At 34.9% G+C, this 22,322-nt stretch overlaps 1 protein-coding gene across 3 annotated transcripts in view; it reads right to left on the bottom strand.

Annotated features, from left to right (window-relative positions):
* Positions 1 to 22,322, bottom strand: part of LRRIQ3 (leucine rich repeats and IQ motif containing 3) — a 203,301-nt gene that overhangs the window by 139,428 nt on the left and 41,551 nt on the right. The gene's annotated exons all lie outside the window — the stretch shown is intronic.

Genomic DNA, 22,322 nt, shown 5'->3' with positions numbered 1-22,322 from the left:
TTAGTAACTTCTTTGCCCCACCCTACTTCCTATAAAAACCTTCCATTTTGTACAACTTCTCCTTGGAGCTCCTGTCTACTTGCTAAAAAGATGCTGATTTAAGAGTCACTTAATGAAGCCAATTAGATCTATAAAAATACTCAGTTGAATTTTACTTTTGAATTTTATTTTATTTAGTTGAATTTTATTCTTTAACAAGACTTTCCATGAAATTTATTCTATGACTTATAACAATGGTCCTATATGCCACTGTTCCACTATTACCCTTGACAAATAAAAGGCTTTGTAGAATTTCCTCTCCTTCATGTTGTTTGCTTATATATATCAGGGAATAATAGCATAAAGCCAGGCAGAGCTAGTTTCTGCCTTTGACTCAAAGCCATCTTCACTGTACCTGAAAAGCAATCTTCACTATGATTAAAAGTACTTTTATGAAATAATCTTTTATTTAATGTTACCCTTTATTGGTTTCTAGAATAGATGTGATTTCCTCTAATCCTTATGTTTCTTCATTCATTGCATTTGGGCTCATCATGTGTGTGTGTGTGTGTGTCTGTGGCAAAAGTAGCAAAATATGCCACCCCAAAATATCACTGTAAGAGTTCAAGATGTGCCTCCCCAAAATGTACCCCTGTGGTATACGGATTATTTTGAGTATTAGGCACTTAAAAAACAGCAAAGTCAGGGAGAGGCTAATACTAAACCTCCCTTATCTATCCTAAACACAGATCCTTCACAAGCCATTCAATTGCCAAAAATCCACTCCCTGGGAGCTTCAACAACAATGGAGATAGACTTTTATCACAAAGGAGGAGGTTAGTAGGAGATAAGAGTAGGAGAGGGTAGCAGGGAAGATCTTTGTCACAAACTCACCATTCTTCTAAGACCCATTTATCTTTCCTAAAAATCATTTCCTTTCTCATAAGAGTTCTACATCCTCCCTCCTCTTTCCCTGTTAATGCTACTTAAGCATGAATTCTAAGCTATCTCAGGGAGTTACTTACTTTTCCCTTGGCTATCTCCCATGTATAAATGAGCAATATAAATGTTAGTAAACTTCTGTTTGTTTTTCTCCTGTTAATTTGGATTTTATTAAAAGGTCTCAGCCAAGAATTCAAGATAGTAGGGGGAAAATTATTTTTCCTCCCCTGTAGTAGCTTGGGACCACAGAGGTTGAGTGCATAGGTAAGAAGTGAGGGAAGAATATGAAAGGGAACTTAGATGACTAGGCTTAAAAGTGATCCTGGTCAAATGCTATAGTTGTCACCAGCAGAGAACCATTAAGCTCATACTGCAGTTTACAGCAATGAGTCCTGCTTACTGCCAAAGCATGAATAATTCCTTCTCTTTAAAGACAGAAACAGAATAATCACCAGTTATGGGCAAGGTTATTGCCCTTGCCAGAGTACAAGTAACCTCTAGACAATAAGCTTTCTGATGTACTAAAACAATTATCTTGTAAAATGCCAATAAAGATATTACAGCAAACTTGTACAAATGCTATAAACCATTTTATATCTGAGGATAAATGGACATATCCTGTTTGTAAAAAGGGAAAGTAATGCATTTCCTTCACTAGAGGAGTGATGACTGGAGAAAAACTGCCTGGGTTTAAATCCCAGTTCTACTACTTACTAGCTATGTAATCTAGGGTAAGTAACCTATCTCTCTTCTGTTCATCATCTGTAAAATAGAGATAACAATGGCAATACCTCATTGGGTTGTGAAGGAATATTTGTAAAGCACTTAGAACAGAGGCTCAAACATTTCAAGCATCCAAACAATGTTATCTGCCAACAGTTTTATAATCATACTTAAAATGATATATAGTTTTAGAGTTAACAAAGCATTTCTATATACCTTATCTGATACACAAAAAAATTAGTCTAAAGGAATTTTCTAAGCAATTTATCCAAACTAATGCAGTGCAAAATTATGAAATCAATAAATTAAATAAAAAGATAATTAGTACTAATTAAATCCAATACAGGGAATCCAATAAAGGGAATTAAAGTATTACAGTAAAAGTATGGCAAAGAACAACATATGCTTATGCATAAAAAAACTTCAACAATCAAGACAACAGATGGTATGATAGTGAAATATCTATACTCAACAGCTTGTTATTGTAACCCTGGGATGAAATTATGGCTGTTGCTAACCCTGGTATAAACCACAATGAAGCATTTCCAAAAAATAGTGAGGACTTTCATAATATGACTCACATGGAAGAGAGTACTTGGTGTTCTAACAAGAAGAGTAGTTTAAAAAACAAATTCTAAAATTATATTCTATTCAGAATGTACATAATTATGCAAAAAAGATCCCCAATTATTTGATATTCTAAATACATTCATACTTATTTAAATTTGTTTTTTTTAATCCTATTATAATGTTTTTATTTCTGCTATATGTATCTGGTCTTTTTCTATTCCATTTGTGATTTTTCCAATCAGAATTTCCTAATTTGGCACATATTTCCCCAACATATTTGAAAAATGTAAATTGTACAAATTCCATACGTATTTATCTCAAATAAAGCACACCCACAGTTTTTACCTTTTCATACCATCAGAAATTAATGATGCACTTGCTTTAATAATCACATGAAACAATAGAAAGCTATGTGAAACTCCCTAAAATAAGATTTTGTATTACTTTAAATCCGTATTTCCTAGGATTACTTGGTAAACAATCTGGGAATATCCTATCATCTATTTTCAAGTTAAAAAAAAATTCACCTGAAAAAAAAAAAATTCACCTGAGGCAAGTACCATTAAATAAAATAAAAATAAAATTTAGAATCATAATAATATAACAGCATAGAAATGTCAGGAAAGAAGAAAAGCAAATATAAGAAAAAAAAATACCCTACTCAAATTTTGATGACTCATAAATATTATCATTTTTAAAATATTCACTTTCTTGAAAATAGAGCTACCCTATGACCCAGCAATTGCACTACTGGGTATTTACCCTAAAGATACAAATGTAGTGATCTGAAGGGGCACGTGCACCCGAATGTTTATAGCAGCAATGTCCACAATAGCCAAACTATGGAAAGAACCCAGATGTCCATCAACAGATGAATGGATAAAGAAGATGTGGTATATATATACAATGGAATACTATGCAGCCATCAAAAGAAATGAAATCTTGCCATTTGCGACGACGTGGATGGAACTAGAGGGTATTATGCTTTGTGAAATAAGTCAATTGGAGAAAGACAACTATCATATGATCTCCCTGATATGAGGAAGTTGAGAAGCAACATGGGAGGTTTGGGGGGTAGGAAAAGAATAAATGAAACAAATGGGATCAGGAGGGAGACAAACCATAAGAGACTCAATCTCACAAAACAAACAGGGTTGCTGGGGGTGGTAGGGGAGAGGGAGAGAGTGGTTGGGTTATGGAGATTGGGGAGGGTATGTGCTATGGTGAGTGCTATGAAGTGTGTAAACTTGGCGATTTACAGACCTGTACCCCTAGGGGTAATAGTACATTATATGTTAATTAAAAAAATTCACTTTCAAATACTTTCCCAACTCTGTAACTTTCTTTCATTTACTGGACAGGGTCTTTTACAGAGAGATAAAAAGTTTTAATTTTGATGAAGTTCGGTTTATCATTTTTTTCCTTTTAAAGATTATGCTTTTGTTGTCAGGTCTAAGAATGTTTTTCCTACACCTTGCATCCCTAAAACCTCTTATTTTTTTTTCTTTCTAAAAGTTTTATAGTTTTAAGTGGTACATTTAACTCCATGATTCATTTTGAGTTAATTTTTGTATGGGGTGTGGAACTTGGGTTGAGGCTTATTTGTGTGTGTGTGTGGGTGGGTGGGTGGGTGGTTGTATGCCCAATTACTCTAGCCACATATATGAAAAGATTGTATTTACTCCATCAAACTACTTATATCTTTGTCAAAATTCAGTTGAACATAATTTGTTGACCTATTTTTAAGTTTTCTAATCTGTTCCCTTGATCTATGTCTCACTAATACCACATAGTGTTGATTACCATAGCTAACTAAATATCAAAATCAGGTAAATAGATTCCTTTCACTTAACTGTTCTTCGAAGTTGCTTTAGTCATTCAAATTCCTTTACCTTTCCATAAAAAGTTTAGAATGCTCTTGTTTATATCTACAGAAAATTCTGCAAGGTTTTGATAGAAATTGCATTAACCCTATATATCATTTTGGAGAGAACTGAAATATTACGCTGAATATTCTAATTCATGAATATGCTATGTCTCACCATTCATTTAGATCTTTTTTTCATAAGTGTTTTAAAGCATTCAGCATACAAGTTCTATACAAGTATTATTAGACATACCTAAGTATTTCATCTTTTTTTTTTAAGATTTTATTTATTTATTTGACAGAGAGAAATCACAAGTAAGCAGAGAGGCAGGCAGAGAGAGAGGAGGAAGCAGGCTCCCTGCCGAGCAGAAAGCCCGATGTGGGGCTCGAACCCAGGACCTGGGATCATGACCTGAGCCGAAGGCAGCGGCTTAACCCACTGAGCCACCCAGGCGCCCCAGTATTTCATCTTTTTGAGTGATTATAAATGAGAGTATATTTCTAATTTTGGTGTCCAAGGGTAGTATATAGAAATGTGATTAATTTTTGCATGTTTACCTAACATACTGTGGCCTTACTAAGCTCACCTTTTACTTCTAAGAGATTTTTTTGGTGGATTCTTTGGGATTACCTACATAGGTTATCATTTCATCTGCAAATAGTTTTATTTCTTCTTTTTCACCTGTCTTTTATTTCCTTTTTTCAGTTAATTGCACTAGCTAGACTTCCAGCACTATGATGACATGAGAAGAGATGGTGGGCACCCTTGCTTCATTCCCACTCTTGGGGAGAAAATATTCAGTCTTTTACCACTAAGCATAATATTAGCTGTTAGGTTTTATTTGATGTTTTTATAAACAAAAGGAAGTTCTCTATACCTCTTTTTCTGAGGTGTTTTGTTTTGTTTTGTTTTGTTTTGATCATGAGTGGATGTTGAACTTGGCCAAACTTGGCCAAATGTTTTTTCTCCATTAAGTGATATATGATATTTGATATATGTTTTCTTTAGTCTTTTGATATGGTAAATTATATTAATTGATTTTCAAATATTGAACAAGCTTTGTATCCCTGGACTAAGAACCACTTGCTCATGGTATACAGTTATTTTCATACACTGCTGACATTTGTTAAGGATTTTTGCTAACATTTTGTTAAGGATTTTTATGCTTATATTCATGAAGGATACTGGTTTGTTCTTTTTTTTTTTTTTTTTTTGGTACTGTCTTTGGTTTTGGTATCAAGGTACTATTAACTTTATAAAATAAACGGTGAAATGTTTCTTTTTATTTTCTAGAAGAAACAGAATAAAATTTTATATGTTTGGGAGAATTCTCTAATGCAATTATCTGGGACTGGAGATTTCTTTTTTTGGAGTTTAAAGTTATAAACTCAATTTTCTTCATAAAGGACTAGTCAAAATTATCTTTTGCATAAAGAATGAGTTTTGTTGTTGTTGTTGTTGTCTGCATGAAGTGGTCCATTCATCTAAATTGTTAAGTTTATGTGTAGTGTTTTTGTAGTATTCTCTTCTTTTGATGTCTACAAGGTCTGTAGTGATATCCTTGTTTTGTTCCTGACATTGGTAATTTGTGTCTTTTCTCTTTTCTTCTCCATCAGTCTTGCTAGAGGTTTGTCAATTTTACTGATCTTTTAAAAGAACCAGATTTATGCTTTACTAATTTTATTATTTTTGTTTGTTTTTTATTTCATGGACATCTCCTATCTTTATCATTTCCTTCTTTCTGCTTACTTTGGGTTTATTTTGCTCTTGTTTTTCTAGGTTCTTATGAGGGGAATCTCAGACTGTTGAGTTGAGGATTTTCCTTTGTTCCTATATATGCATTTAATACTAAAAATTTCCCTCTCAGCGTTGCTTTAGCTGGGTCCCACAAATTTCGGTAGCTTGTATCTTAATTTTAATACATTTTTTTCACTTGATACTGTATCTTTGATCTATGGATTTATTAGAAGTGTGTTGCTTAGTTTTCAAGGGTTTGGGGAGTGTCCTCTTATTTTTCTGTAGTTAGAGGACACAACCTATATGATTCAAATTATTTTAAATTTGTTGAGGTTTGTCCATGAAACAGGAAATGGCCTACATATGATTGAACACTTGAAAAGAATGTCTATTCTCCTGTTGCTGGTAGAGTGTTCTATAAATGTGAGTTAGATTTTGTTGGTTGATAGGGTTATAGAGTTTTTTTTCAATATATAGTAGAAATTATTGAGAGAGGAATTTTGATGTCTCCAAATATAATCATGTATTTATTTCTCATTTCAGTTTTATCAACCTTTGCTTCACATATTGTAGGACTCTTGTTTGGTGCATTCACATTTAAGATTACATGTCTTCTTAGTGGTTTGAACCTTTTATCATTATATGTCCCTCTCTGCCTCAGATAATTTTTCTTGCTCTGAAGTTTACCCTACTGATGTTAAGATAGTCAATTGGTCCTCTTTTCCTTTGATTAGTTTTGGTATGATAAATCTTTGTCCATCCTTTTATTTTCAACATCCCTATACCATTGTGTTTGAAGTTTCATGTAGACAACATAAACTTGAGTCGTATTTTTATTTTTTTATTAACATATAATGAATTATTTGCCCCAGGGGTACAGGTCTGTGAATTATCAAGCTTATACATTTCATAGCAATCACCATAGCACATACCCTCCCCAATGTCCATAACCCAGCCCAGCCACCCTATCCCTACCCTCCCACCCCTTAACCAACCCTCAGTTTGTTTCATGAGATTAAGAGTCTCTTATGGTTTGTCTCCCTCCCGATCCCATCTTGTTTCATTTTTTCCTTCCCTACCCCCACAACCCCCTACCTTGCCTCTCAAATTCCTCGTATCTGAGAGATCATATGATAATTGTCTTTCTCTTATTTGAGTCATATTTTTAAATCTACTTGGCCAGTATCTTTCAATTGGTACATTTGGGCCATTTAAGTTTAATTTAAATTTTAATGTAATTACTGATAGAATAGGACTTAAGTCTCCCATTTTCTATTATGTTTTCTATTTATTTTCTCTGCTTTTCATTTGTTTTCTTATTCTTACTCTTATTCTTACTTTCCTACTAAAGAATTTGAGAACTTCATTTATATTGATCCCTAGTGTTTTTTGTGCATTCTTTTTTTAGAACTCTCATATACAAATACATACACTCACAAGTGAGGTCACCAATTTACTTATCCAAATTAAGTGTAGAACTCTTACCATTCTTTGCAGCTATCTTTTTAAGAATTTTCTGAAGTATTTCTCATGCATACATTTAGAACATCAGACAGTGTTATACTATCATATATTATTTGCCAATATTTTCTCCAATTTTGTCAGTTTCCTTTCATTTTGTTAACAGTTTGCTGTGCAGAAGCTGTTTAGTTCAGGTCTGTTAATATTTGCATTATATATTTAAGTGCTTCTATGCTAAATGCATATTTACAAAAGCTATATCCTCTTGTTGGATTGACATCTTTATCATTATGATAACCTTGTCTCTTATTATAGCCTTTGATTTAAAGTCCATTTTGTGTAAGTTTAGCTACACATGCTTCCTTTTGGTTTCTATTTGCATGGAATATCTGTTTCCAATTGCCTGGAATATCTATTCTTTTTCTTTTTCAATATATTTTCTCTCTGTTGCTCACATTAATTAATTTCTATTATTCTATCTTCCCTTTTTTCAACATTCTTTAATCTTCCCCCTCTATTCTTCTATTAAGTTCATCCACTGTGCTTTTTTTATTTTGGTTATTGTATTTTTGAGTTCTCTAATTACCATGTTTCTTTTTATCTATTACATTGTTGAAGCTTTCTATTTGTATATTTCAAGTATTTTTATAATTGATCATTGAAGCATTTTAATGATGCCTAAAAAATTTATCAGAAAATTTTAAACAATGCAAGCAACTCAGGATTAGCATCTATCGATTATCTGTTTTCATTCAGCTTAAGACCTTCCTAGTTCTTTGTATGTTGAGTGACTACTGAATGAAACATAGACATTTTTGTACTATGTTCTAAAACTTTTAAATCTCATTTAAACCTTGTTTTAGCTGGCTTTCTCTGATATTGCTCCAGCAAGGGAAATGGAGATCACTATCTTGTTACTTCCAGGGGGATGTAGAAGTCCAGATTCACCACCATTCAAACCTTTGTTAACATCCAACTGAAGGTGGGCTTGTCATTACTTCTGGTAGAAGTGCGAGTTTCCACTTTCAGATGGTCTTCATTGACATGGCTATGAGGATGGCCTTCTTCCAGCTGGGAAATAATGAAAGTCCTGATCTCCATTAGTCTTCTTGTGATATCATCCCAATGGTTATTGGGATGCCTCATCAAAGCTTCATGAGGATGGAAGTCTAGGCTCTCCACTCAGCCTCTGCCCAGCATGGGTAGAAGTGGAACCAAAATGTTTTCTGTGGTTTTGACTGGAGTAGAGTAGTTATTGTTTGAAAGTTAACTGTCTTACTAGACTCATCTTTCTTGCTTGTTTAGATAGAGTAGGCATTTTGGTATTTTGTTTGGTTGCATCTTTTGGCTTTTAGGATACTGACTTCTTTAGCTTTAATTTTAGGATATATGTAAAAAACAAGCAAAACAGGTAATTCATTCACCACTGTGTCATTGCTCAGATTCTGATTGTCCTAGCCAGTCAGCCTCTGTGCTTCACCATTCAGTCTTTTAATGTTTGTTTTATATGTAATGTCCAAGGAATTTATATAAGATATAATATATACAGGGATACTTTGTTTTATTATACTTTCTTTATTGCACTTTGCAAATACTGCATTTTTTTTCACTTGTGTTTTGTTGTTGTTGTTTGTTTTTTGTTTTTGTTTGTGTTTTTTACAAATTAAAGCTTGTGGTAACCCTGCAATAAGCGAGTGTATTGGTGTCATTTTCCCCCACACCACATTTTGGTAATTCTCACCATACTTCAAAGTTTTTCATTATTATATTTGTTATGGTGATCTGTAATTAGTGATTATAACTCACTGTAAACTCAGATGATGGTTATCATTTTTTAACAATCATGTATTTAATCAAGGTTTCATATACTTCCTTATGCATAATAGTACAGTATTATTACACACTGACCAGATTACAGTAAAAACTTTTATATTCACTAGAAAACCAAAAAATTTATTTGACTTGTTTTAGTATATTTTTTTTTTATTGTGTTGGTCTGACATGAAAACTGCAGTATCTCCAAGGTATACCTGTAGTATTATGTAATGCATTATATCATAAATAATAACTATGTAACACATATAATGTCCAAGGAATTGAATTATACTTTGCAAGAGAAGTATCTACTCTATCTTCTTAGAAGTGGAAGCCTATATGCTTTTTATTAACAAAATGGTTTTTTGAGATAAATATGTTCTACCTGTACTGCAATATTTTCTATTTAGTCTTAAATTTCCAAAAATATTCATATGTTTTTGTATAATACCATTTTGTATATCAATCCTCAAAATATTTCTTTATTATAGCTATTATTTTTTACATCAATGGAAAGGGTTCCTATTTATGCCATTTAACATTTTGTGTGATAAATTCTGCATTAAGACTAATGTTAAACCTTTTGTTTTATTCTACTTAATATGTATTTGCTTAGCTTTTCATTTTACCTTTTCTGTATTACCTTAATTTGGGAGCTTGTCTTGTGAATAGCCACCTTGATTTTGGTTACACTTACAATAAATTTATGATTATTTATATTTACTTATAATCATATCACATTCATAAATGTAAATATATAAAAATTTTATAAATATAGTTTTACTTTTGACACTATCTTATGATTTCTGTATGTCATATAGGCTGTATTTTTTATCTTCAAAAAGCAAAAGTATAAACTTTACAAACATATAATATGTCTTACATATTAAGCCAAACATAAATTCACTTTCAAATATCTCTTTGGTTGTTATATTTATGCACTTTTATCCTTCTTTTGATACTTACCTTGGAATTGAGAAAAAAATGGATGCTAAACATTTGATCTAAAAATCTCTACTTTGGGGTAGGAGCTAAGATGGTGGAATAGTAGGAAGAACCTAGACTTGCCTCTCCCTCAAACATAGCTTGATAAATATCAATCATTCTATATATTCAAGAAATCTATCAAGCACTGACAGAACAAACTGCACAACTACAGAGAGAGGAGAGGCCACAATGTGGAGGGAGGAGGTGCAGAGACGTGGTTTGGGGGAGAAAGGGATTGTGAATGCTATGGAGAGGACGGAGTCCTGTCACAGAGAAATGCAAGAGAGAACGAGAGGAGTGCACAGGGAATCACACAAGGAAAAAACTTTCCCAAAGCCACTGATGGGGACAAGAGGGGCTGATTTTTCGTGAGTTTTTACAAACAGCAGGTCTCAAAGATTGGAGTTTAAGAGGTCTGTGGCATGGCCAGTGTGGAGCCCTGAGGGCACTGCAGTGCTATTTTGGGAATGAGGGCAGATAGCCTGGGGGCAGACTGTGCAATGTTGAGCATCCCCTAGGACACACTGGGAGAGAGAGCACCCCTTCTTGGAGTGCATCTGAGAGAGGTATCATTGCTTCTCCAGGAAGAAAAGAGCTGGCATGTGCCATTCCCCTGCCTGCCTCTCAGCATATGCACTGAGACACCTGCTGAGGGTGGTTAACCTGGACACTGGCTCCTTGCTGTGCTTTACTCCATGCCCTTGTGTTTTGGTTAGACTGCCCTTTTGGGACAAAAGGGACATCATTCCCAGTGTAGCAAGATCCCTCCCCAGAGGATCAGTACAGGTCCCCACCAAGCCAGATCCCTTAGGTTTGGCGTTTCAAAATTCAGCCAGCCTGGCTGGGATAGAGCTCAAGGTGCACTGTGATACTGGGCGGGTAGACAGCCAAGATAGAGACAGGGTGAAGGTGGCAATCTGAGGGACACCTGGTTTGCAAGAGGGGAGACTGTCTGCTCTTCTGAGAAGGCTTCCTGGAGATTAGCAGGTGCAAACTCTCCTCTACAGGGACAAAGAAGCTGGCTGGCCCCATTTCCCTTACCCTGCTCTTCAGCATAAACTAATTTCAGTAAGAAGCACGTGCCAACACTGGTGACCTAAACTGCTTACAGCAAGCTCCCCCTCCCACCCCACCCCCCACCCCTGTGCTCTACTGGTGCTGCTTTTCTTGAGCAGGTGTGCCTGGGAACCAGAACAACAGGTCCATCCTTCAGAAGACCATCAAGCCTCCCCCCACACACATGCACCACATCTTTTAAACATAGTTCTGCAAAGCTTCAGCTCTAGTGGAAATAGCATCGGGTCTCTTTTAACAAGAACAGAGCACACCTAGTTAAAACTCACCACACTCTGGTCAAGGTCCAAACACTCCCCACTTCAGCCAAGAGGAAACTCTGCAGAGGACTGACCTGAGGGAAAGAGCAGCCACAACACAGAAGCAGAGTGCACACAGCATATGCCAGAGACACTTCCTAAAAAGTCAGGCACTGGACATATATGAGCTTTTCTACCATAAAGTCATTATTCTCAGGAGCATAAAACATACCAGGCTTTCCTAATATATGAAGACAGAGACCTAGACAAAATATCAAGATGAAGCAATTCATCCCAAAAGAAAGAACAAGAAAAGATCATGACCAGGGATCTAATCCAAACAGATACAAGTAAAATGCCTGATCCAGAATTTAAAGCAACAATCATAAGGATACTAGTTGGGCTTAGGAAAAGCATAGAAGATGCCAGGGAGTCCCATACTGCAGAGATAAAAGACCTAAAAACTGGTCAGGCTGGAAAAAAAAAAAAAAAAAAGAAAAGAAGAAACACTATAACTGAAGTGCAAAACAACTAGATGTAATGACTACAAGGATGGAGGAAGCAAAGAACAATAACTGATACAGAAGATAAAATTATATAAAATAATGAAAATGAAGGAAGAAGGAAAGAAAAATATTGGATTACAAATATAGACTTAGGGAACTCAGTGATGCCATAAAGCAAAATAATATTTGTATCAGAGGAGTTCCAGAAGAAGATGGAGGAAAGGGACCAGAAGGTTTATTTGAAGAAATTATAACTAAAAATTTCTTCAACTTGGGGAAGGAAACAGATCCAAATTAAGGAGGCACTGAGAACTCCCATCAAAATCAACAAAAGCAGGTCAACACCAACACATATCATATCAAATTTGCAAAATATAGAGATAAAAAAATCCTAAAAGCAGCAAGATAAAAGAAGTCTCTAACTTATAAGTGAAGATCAATAAGGCTAGCAGTAGTTCTCTCCACAGAAAATTGGCAGGCCAAAAGAAAGTAGGATGAAATATTCAACATACTGAATGGGAAAAATCTATATCCAACAATACTCTATCCAGCAAGGCTATCATTCAGAATAGAAGGAAAGATGAAGTTTCCCAGACAATAAAAAACAAAGGAGTTCATGACCACTAAACCAGTCCTGTAAGAAATATTAAAGGGGATGCTTTGAGTAGGAAAGAAAGACAAAAAGTGACAAAGACTAGAAGGGAATAGAGAAAATCTCCAGAAACGAAAAAAAAAAAAAAATAGAATGGCATACAATTCATATCTATCAATAATTACTCCGAATGCAAATGGACTAACTACTCCAATCAAAAGACACAGGGTGTCAGAATGGATAGAAAAACAAAGCCCATCTATATGCCGCTTGCAAGAGACTCACTTTAGACCTTAAGAGACCTGTAGGGGTTTTTTTTATTATTTTGTTTTTGGTTTTGTTTTTGTTTTCACCTGCAGATTGAAAGTGAGGGGATGGAGAAATAGTTACCATGGAAATGGATTTTAAAAGAAAGCTGGAGGGTGCCTGGGTGGCTCAGTCAGTTAAACATCTGCCTTTGGCTCAGGTCATGATCCCAGAGTCCGGGGATCAAGTCCTCCATCTGGCTTCCCACTCAGTGAGGAGTCTGCTTCTTCCTCTGACCCTCTGCTTCTCATGCTCTCCCTCTTTCACTCTCTCTCTCTCTCTCAAATAAATATATAAAATCTTAAAAAAAAAAGAAAGAAAGAAAGCTGGAGTAGCAATACTTATATCAAACAAACTTGATTTTAAACCAAAGACTACAACAAGAGATGAAGAAGTAATAAAAATAAACTAATAATTGTAATGAACTAGACTATCCAACAAGAATAATTGTTAATATTTATGAACCCAACTTGGGAGCATCCAAAGACATAAATCAATAAATAACAAACAAAAAGGAACTCATTGACTATAATACAATACTAGTAGGAGACATTAACTCCACTTATAGCAAGGGACAGATCAGCTAAGCCGAAAATCAACAAGGAAACAATGGTTTTGAATGACAAACTGGACCAGATGGACTTCACAGATACATTCAGAACATTTCATCCTAAAGCAGCAGAATACACAGTCTTTTCAAGTGGACATAGTTACATTTTCTAGAACAGATAAGGTTCTGGAGGTCACAATTTAGGTTTCAACAAGTACAAAGAGGCTGAGATCACATCATGCTTATTTTCCAGTCACAACACTATGAAACTTAAAGTCAATCACAAGAAAAAATTTTCAAAGACCACAAATACATGGATGTTAAAGAACATCCTACTAAAGAATGAAAGGGTCAACCAAGAAATTAAAAAAGAACTTTAAAAATAGATGGAAACAAATGAAAATGAATACATACCAGTCCAAAATTTGAGATACTTTTGCTGTAAAAAGGAAATACATAGCAATATAGGCCTAACTCAAGAAGCAAGAAAAATCTCAATCTGCAACCTAACCTTACACCTAAAGAAGCTAGAAAAATAAAAACAAATGAAGACTAACGCCAGCAGAGGAAGGGAAACAATAAACATTAGAGCAGAAATAAATGATATAGAAACAAACAAACAAACGAACAAAAAAGAAGAAGAACACATTGATGAAACCAGGAGCTGGTTCTTCAAAAGAATTCATAAAATTGATAAATCCCTAGCCAAGTTTAAAAAAAAAAAAAAGAGAGAGAGAGAGAGAACATGAATAAATAAAAATAAAAGAGAGAAGAAATCAAAACCACACTGCAGAAATACAAATAATTAAAATAGAATATTATGAAAACTTATATGCCAATAAATTGGACAACCTGGAAGAAATGGACAAATTCCTAGAAACATATAAATTAGCAAAACTGAAACAGAAAGAAATAGAAAACTTGAACAGACTGATAACCAGCAAAAAAAACTAAATCAGTAATCAAAAATCTCCCAACAAACTAAAGCCCAGGGCTGAATGGCTTCCCTTGAAAATTCTACCAAACATTTAAAGAAGAGTTAATACCTGTACTTCTCTAACTATTCCAAAAACTAGAAATCAAAGGAAAACTTCCAAACTCATTCTATGAGTTACCATTACCATTATCTTGATTCATTATCCTTATTCCAAATTCAGACAAATACCCCCACTAAAATGAGAGAACTATAGGTCAACATCTATGATGAACATGGATGTAAAAATTCTCAACAAAATACTAGCAAATTGAATCCAATGGAACATTAACAGAGTCATTCACTATGATCAAGTAGGATTTATTCCTGGGTTGCAAGGGGTGGTTCAATATTCACAGTCAACCTGATATACCACAATAAAAGAAAGGATAAAAACGATCTGATCCTCTCAACAGATACAGAAAAAACATTTGACAAAGCACAGCACCCATTCTTGATAAAAACCCTAAACAAAGTAGGGATAGAGGGAACAAACCTCAACATCATGATGGCCACAAGTGGAAAACCCACATCTAAAATCATCCACAATGGGGAAAAACTGAAAGCTTTTCCTCTGTGGTCAGGAATAAGACATAGATGTCTACTCTCAGCATTATTTAAAATAGTGCTAGAAGAGGTTACTGCCTATGTTCTCCTCTAGGATTCTGATGGATTCCTATCTCACATTGAGATCTTTTATCCATTTTGAGTTTATCTTTGTGTACAGTGTAAGAGAATGGTCGAGTTTCATTCTTTTGCATATAGCTGTCCACTTTTACCAGCACCATTTATTGAAGAGACTGTCTTTTTTCCACTGTATATGTTTTTCCTGTTTTGTCGAAGATTAATTGACCATAGAGTTGAGGGTCCATATCTGGGCTCTCTACTCTGTTCCACTGGTCTAGGTGTCTGTTTTTATGCCAGTACCATGCTGTCTTGGTGATCACGGCTTTGTAGTAAAGTTTGAAATCAGGTAATGTGATGCCCCCCATTTTATTTCTGTTTTTCAACATTTCCTTAGCAATTCGGGGTCTCTTCTGATTCCATAAAAATTTTAGGATTATTTGCTCCAGCTCTTTGAAAAATACTGGTCGAATTTTGATCAGAATGGCATTAAAAGTATAGATTGCTCTAGGCAGTATGGACATTTTAACAATGTTTATTCTTCCGATCCAAGAACATGGAATGGTCTTCCATCTTTTTGTGTGTTCTTCAATTTCTTTCATGAGTGTTCTGTAGTTCCTCGAGTACAGTTCCTTTACCTCTTTGGTTAGGTTTATTCCCAGTTATCTTATGGTTCTTGGTGCTATAGTAAATGGAATCGATTCTCTAATTTCCCTTTCTGTATTGTCATTGTTAGTGTATAAGAAAGCCACTGATTTCTGTATGTTGACTTTGTATCCTGCCACGTTACTGAATTGCTGTATGAGTTTTAGTAGTTTGGGGGTGGAGTCTTTTGGGTTTTCCATATAAAGAATCATGTCATCTGCGAAGAGAGAGAGTTTGATTCTTCATTGCCAATTTGAATACCTTTTATTTCTCTTTGTTGTCTGATTGCTGTTGCTAGGACTTCTAATACTATGTTGAACAAGAGTGGTGAGAGTGGGCATCCTTGTCGTGTTCCTGATCTCAACAGGAAGGCTGCAAGCTTTTTCCCATTGAGGATGATATTTGCTGTGGGTCTTTCATAGATAGATTTTATGAAGTTCAGAACATAGGCAGTAACTTCGATATCAGCCACAGCAACTTCTTTCAAGATATGTCTCCAAAGGCAAAGGAAACAAAGGCGAAAATGAACTTTTGGGACTTCATCAAGATCAAAAGCTTCTGCACAGCAAAGGAAACAGTCAACAAAACCAAGAGGCAACCCACGGAATGGGAGAAGATATTTGCAAATGACAGTACAGACAAAAGGTTGATATCCAGGATCTATAAAGAACTCCTCAAACTCAACACACACAAAACAGACAATCATATCAAAAAATGGGCAGAAGATAGGAACAGACACTTCTCCAATGAAGACATACAAATGGCTATCAGACACATGAAAAAATGTTCATCATCACTAGCCATCAGGGAGATTCAAATTAAAACCACATTGAGATACCACCTTACACCAGTTAGGATGGCCAAAATTAGCAAGACAGGAAACAACATGTGTTGGAAAGGATGTGGAGAAAGGGGAACCCTCTTACACTGTTGGTGGGAATGCAAGTTGGTGTAGCCACTTTGGAGAACAGTGTGGAGATTCCTCAAGAAATTAAAAATAGAGCTTCCCTATGACCCTGCCATTGCACTACTGGGTATTTACCCCAAAGATACAGATGTAGTGAAAAGAAGGGCCATCTGTACCCCAATGTTTATAGCAGCAATGGCCAAGGTCACCAAACTGTGGAAAGAACAAAGATGCCCTTCAACGGACAAATGGATAGGGAAGATGTGGTCCATATACACTATGGAGTATTATGCCTCCATCAGAAAGGATGAATACCCAACTTTTGTAGCAACATGGATGCGACTGGAAGAGATTATGCTGAGTGAAATAAGTCAAGCAGAGAGTGTCAATTATCATATGGTTTCCCTTATTTGTGGAGCATAACAAATAGCATGGAGGACAAGGGGGAGATGGAGAGGAGAAGGGAGTTGAGGGAAATTGGAAGGGGAGGTGAACCATGAGAGACTATGGACTCTAAAAAACAATCTGAGGGTTTTGAAGGGGCAGGGGGTGGGAGGTTGGGGGATCCAGGTGGTGGGTATTGTAGAGGGCACGGATTGCATGGAGCACTGGGTGTGGTGCAAAAATAATGAATATTGTTACGCTGAAAAAATAAAAAATTAATAAAAAATAAAATAAAATAAAATAAAATAGTGCTAGAAGTCCTAGCCCCAGCAATCAAACAACAAAAAGAAATAAGAGTCATCCAAATCAGCAAGGAAGAAGTCAAACTTTCACTATATTCAGATGACATCATACTCTATGTAGAAAACCCAAAGAGTCCCCCTGAAAATTGCTAGAACTGATATACAAATTCAATAAAGTTGCAGGATACAGGCCAAGGTACAGTAATGTGTTGCATTTCTATACACTAATAATGAAGCAGCACAAAGAGAAATCAAGGAACCAATCCCATTTACAATTGCACCAAAACCCATAAAATATCTAGGACTATACTAAGCAAAGAGGTAAAAGATCTGTACCTAAAAACTATAAAACACTTATGAAAGATATTGAAGATGATACAAAGAAACGGAAAAACATTCCATGCTAATAGATTGGAAGACCAAATATTGTTAAAATGTATATACTACCAAAGTAATCCACACATATCCTGCAATCCTTATCAAAATACCAACACATCTTTCACAGAGCTAGAACAAACAATCCTAAAGTTTAAATGGAACCACAAAAGACCCCAAATAGCCAAAGCAACCTGGAAAAAGAAAAGCAAAGCTGGAGACATCACAATTCTGGACTTCAAGTTATATTACAAAGTTATAGTGATCAAGACAGTATGGTACTGGCACAAAAACGGACACATTGATCAATAGAACAGAATAGAAAATCCAGTAATGGACCCATAACTGTATGGTCGGCTAATCTTCAACAAAGTAGGAAAGAACATCCAATGGGGAAACAACAACAACAACAACAACAACAACAAACAGTCTCTTCAACAAACGGGGTGGTGCTTCAACACAGGCTCTGGGCACCCAGGAAGGTGTACACAGCCAAAAGTTTCAACCAGTTCATCCTCTCTCTTCATGTGCCTCTGTCCCCAGCTGCTGAACCGCCGCTCAGTGGTGCCCAGAGGATCCTTGGTCCATGCAAAAGCATTATGCCCTTTTCCAAATACACTCTAGGAAGGGGAACAGTCTCTCTCAGAGCAGCCTAGGGGATCCCCATGACAGCATCTTGCATGAACCCTACAGGCCACTTATTCTCCCTGACTTCTATCCATGAAAAGGGCTCCCTCCTCCCTGCAGCACTTGGCTTTTCTCTCCTCCAATTCACATGGCTGAATCTCCTTTCTGCCACATTCTCTCCTTCCAATTGTGCAGATTGTTTTCTTAATTCTCAAATTAATTTCCTAGTTGTTCAAAATGATTTGATGTTAATCTCATTGGGGACCAAGAGATGAGGCAAGCCAGGGTTCCCCTACTACTCCACCACTTTAATTCCTCTGCCCCAGTTTTCATAGTATTCTTGTACTCAATAATAAGTGTAAAAAAAAAGTTCTGAAATATATATTTCAAACATTACTAAATAAGTTTATATTCTCATAGATTGTCATTTATTCAAGAGTTTATTGTTCTAAATTAAACCTTTCATTAAGTAAAGAATAACCAAAATAATATTGCTTATAGTAGAAATAATGAGTAAAAATTTATCAGTAAACTGAAAAACTTATTCAAATAGATTTCTTTAAATCTCTACCATAAAATTCTGCCATAATTAGGTATACCTATAGCTCTTTAAGGCTTACTCCATCTGTGATGCATTCCATTCATGTGTTTTATACAATGGTTTTTTTCCTTCAATCATTCTATTTCTGACATTTTTAATCTTATCTTTTAAATTAAAATGTATTTCCCTCAGCTTAAAAATATACTAAAGTAGGACCATCTCACTTTTTAAAAATATTTCCCATTAAGCCTATTTCTGGCAGCTAAGTCATCATCTTTCCTCAGTCCAAAATTTTCTCATAAAACCTTCTATACTTGGTAATTACGTATTAACCCATTACAATTCTGTATCCAATCCTGAAAGTTAATGAAATTGCAAAGATGCACAAACCTCTTCAACAGAAGTTTTCGAAATAGTTTTGTTTCCATGATAATTTTTCTTGACCTTTAAAAACATCCTTAATTTTTTTCAATCATCCATTTCCCTTAAACTAAGTGATAATAAGCCATCTCTCTGTTTTTCCTCCTACCTCCTGAAATTAATTCCCTGTTATCATCATTGGTCCCACTGCTTTGTATCCATAAAATGAAACTGCCCTAAGGCTGTGTCCTTAGCTCTCATACTGATTCCTATATTTTCTTCTGGTGCTTTGGCTTCAACCATGCCCTCAGACCAATGACTACTGAATTTACATATTATACTTAGAACATTATGTTTGAATTTTAGTTCTACATTTCCAATGCCTGGTTGGTATCTCTGTATCAATATCCTGTCTCAAATAAACATGACCAAACTTAACTTTCTACCACAACTCTTCAAATGCTAAATTACTTATTTCTAAGTTACTTTTTGTCCCAGTTACCCAAATTCAAAATACAAAAAGAATATTTCTCACTTATTATTCTTTGTTTTCTTATTCATATTCATATTATTCATATTTGATCAGTTAAAAAAATCCTGTCAAATAGTTGCACTGTCTGTTCTTTGATATACAATGTTGATTGCAGGACTGTGAAACCAAGAAAGATTTAAAATCCCAGCTTCTTGGAGCGCCTGGGTGGGTTAAAGCCTCTGCCTTCAGCTCAGGTCAGGATCCTGGGATCAGCCCTGCATCAGGTTCTCTGCTCGGCAGGGAGCCTGCTTTCTCTTTTCTCTCTCTCTCTGCCTACCTTTCTGCCTACTTGTGATCTCTATCTGTCAAATAAAATAAATTTTTTTTTTTTTTTAAATCCCAGCTTCTTGACTGACTATATATGTCTGACATCGGGTAAAATTTTAAACCTTACTATATTTCATTTGTTTCTGTGAAATAATATCTTTCCACACCAAAGAATATGATGAATAGTATTCTTCAGAAAGTCCTTCCCTATCTAGCCCAAGCCTTCATCCCTTTTGTCCTATGTTACTGCTTTATTTTCTTTTCTTTAGAAATTAACACAAGCTGGCATTCTATGCTGGTTTTATTTTGTTTTGTTTTTTCTGTTTATATGTTTACTTTCTGTGCCTTCCCACTGAACTTTAAGAGAGAAGAACCTTTGTTGGTATTATTTACCACAGAGTCCAGAATAATCTCGCTCACATATTAGGTGATCAATACATATTTGGTAAAGGAATGAAGGGATAAAATATATAAAGTGCCTACCACAATGACTTTATTGAGTGTCTGTCCTCTATACTGTCTATCTTCTTTCTTCTTTGCCACTACTGTCTATATCAACTCTAATCACATATTTTCTGGCCTATAGTAATTGATCTCTCTGCTCTCATCTGTCTCCTAACCTCCATTAACCTGCTAGCAAAATACTGAATTAATTTCCTTTAAAAAACTTTGTCAATAACATTTATTCATAGAGCACCAGTTATGGTAGAACCACTCTAATTTCCTCCTCAAATAACTACAATAGATCTTCATTGCATTCATTAAGAAGTCTAAACTCCTTAGTATGTCATCCAAGGTTCTTTTCATATCCCCACTAATTTCCTATTAATTGCTTAAATGAACATCAGTCATTTTGATTGTCCTTAAAAAAAGTCATGTTAAAAAAAAGTCAAGTATGTTCCTACCTTTGATTATATCATAATACCCAACTAGAACATAAATGAAATTCTTCTTTTAGGGCCCGGGTTAAGACACCCAGAATTAAATACTGGCTTCACTTTTTTATTTCTCTAAAATTTTTAACTATTATTTCAAAATCATTAATATATTCATAACTTTTTATAAATAATTGTATGCAGTTATAAAGTTTTCTAACTTCCTAATCTCCATGCATAATCACTGTTCATTGTTTATACACCCTTTCAAATGTGATCACTGTTCAGCTGATTTTCCATTCTTTATCAATTGTCAATGCATAGAGCGATAGACAGATATAGATTTAGATATATTTAGAACAAATTATAAATATGTTCTGCAATATACTTTTTTGCTTCCTATGTAGTTTTACTTTTCTAACACCTGCAGAACTCTCTCTTTTAAATTCTTACATGATCTATCTACCCTAATACTCATGCCATGAATCATTTTTAAAATATTTTTTATCTATCCATCTAAGCATTTTGTAATCTACAACTAGATATGGTTTCTCAATCAATGCTTTCAGCATTAAAAAATATCAACATATAATGATGATTTCAACATGCCATGTCACCAAATTAATTAAGAATTTAATATTTTCTTAAAGATTTTATTTATTTATTTGACAGAGAGAGAAATCACAAGCAGGCAGAGAGGCAGGCAGAGAGAGAGGGGGAAGCAGGCTCCCCACTGAGCAGAGAGCCTGATGCGGAGCTCCATCCCAGGACCCTGGGACCATGATCCAAGCCGAAGGCAGAGGCTTAACCCACTGAGCCACCCAGGTGCCCCAAGAATTTAATATTTTTATCCACTTCCATTAATATTCCAAATTGTCCTTTAAAGAATTGAAAAAAAGAAACTAATTCCCAATGGAATCGCTCAAATATAGAAAACCTGAAAAAAAATTAGAGATCCGCTATCTATTTAAAAAACAAAATTTTTAACCAACACAATCTTCAAGAAATAAAAAATGAAAATAACAAGGTGGAAGAATATAAGATTAAATTAAAATATCAATTGTATTTCTATATATTAGTAACAAACAATCCAAAAATGAATTTAAGAAAATAATTCCGTCACAAAATCAAAATGAATAAAATACATAGAAATAAATTTTGACAAGACAACTGTAAAACTTGCACAATGAAAACTATAAAACAATGCTGAGAGAATTAAAGAATATCTAAATAAATTGAGAGACAGTTCACATTCAAGAATGAGAATACTCACTATTGTAAAGATGGCAATCTCCACAAATTGATATATAAATTCAATGGAATCTTTATCACTATCCCACCAGGAATATTGTAGAAATTGACAAGCTGATCCTAAAATTCATTTGTAAATGCAAGGGACCCTGAATAGCCAAAGCAATATTGAAAAAGAAGAGCAAAGTTGGAGGACGCATACTTCCCTATTTCAAAACTTAACTACAAAGCTATCTACAATAATCAGACTGTGTGCTACTGGAATAAGGATAAATATATAGACTATTAGAATATAACTGAGAGTCCAGAA

This window comes from Lutra lutra, chromosome 4, assembly GCF_902655055.1.
Source record: "Lutra lutra chromosome 4, mLutLut1.2, whole genome shotgun sequence".
Lineage (NCBI taxonomy): Eukaryota > Metazoa > Chordata > Mammalia > Carnivora > Mustelidae > Lutra > Lutra lutra.
The sequence above is the reverse complement of the archived record's forward strand: the minus strand, read 5'-3'. Positions and strand labels throughout refer to the sequence as shown.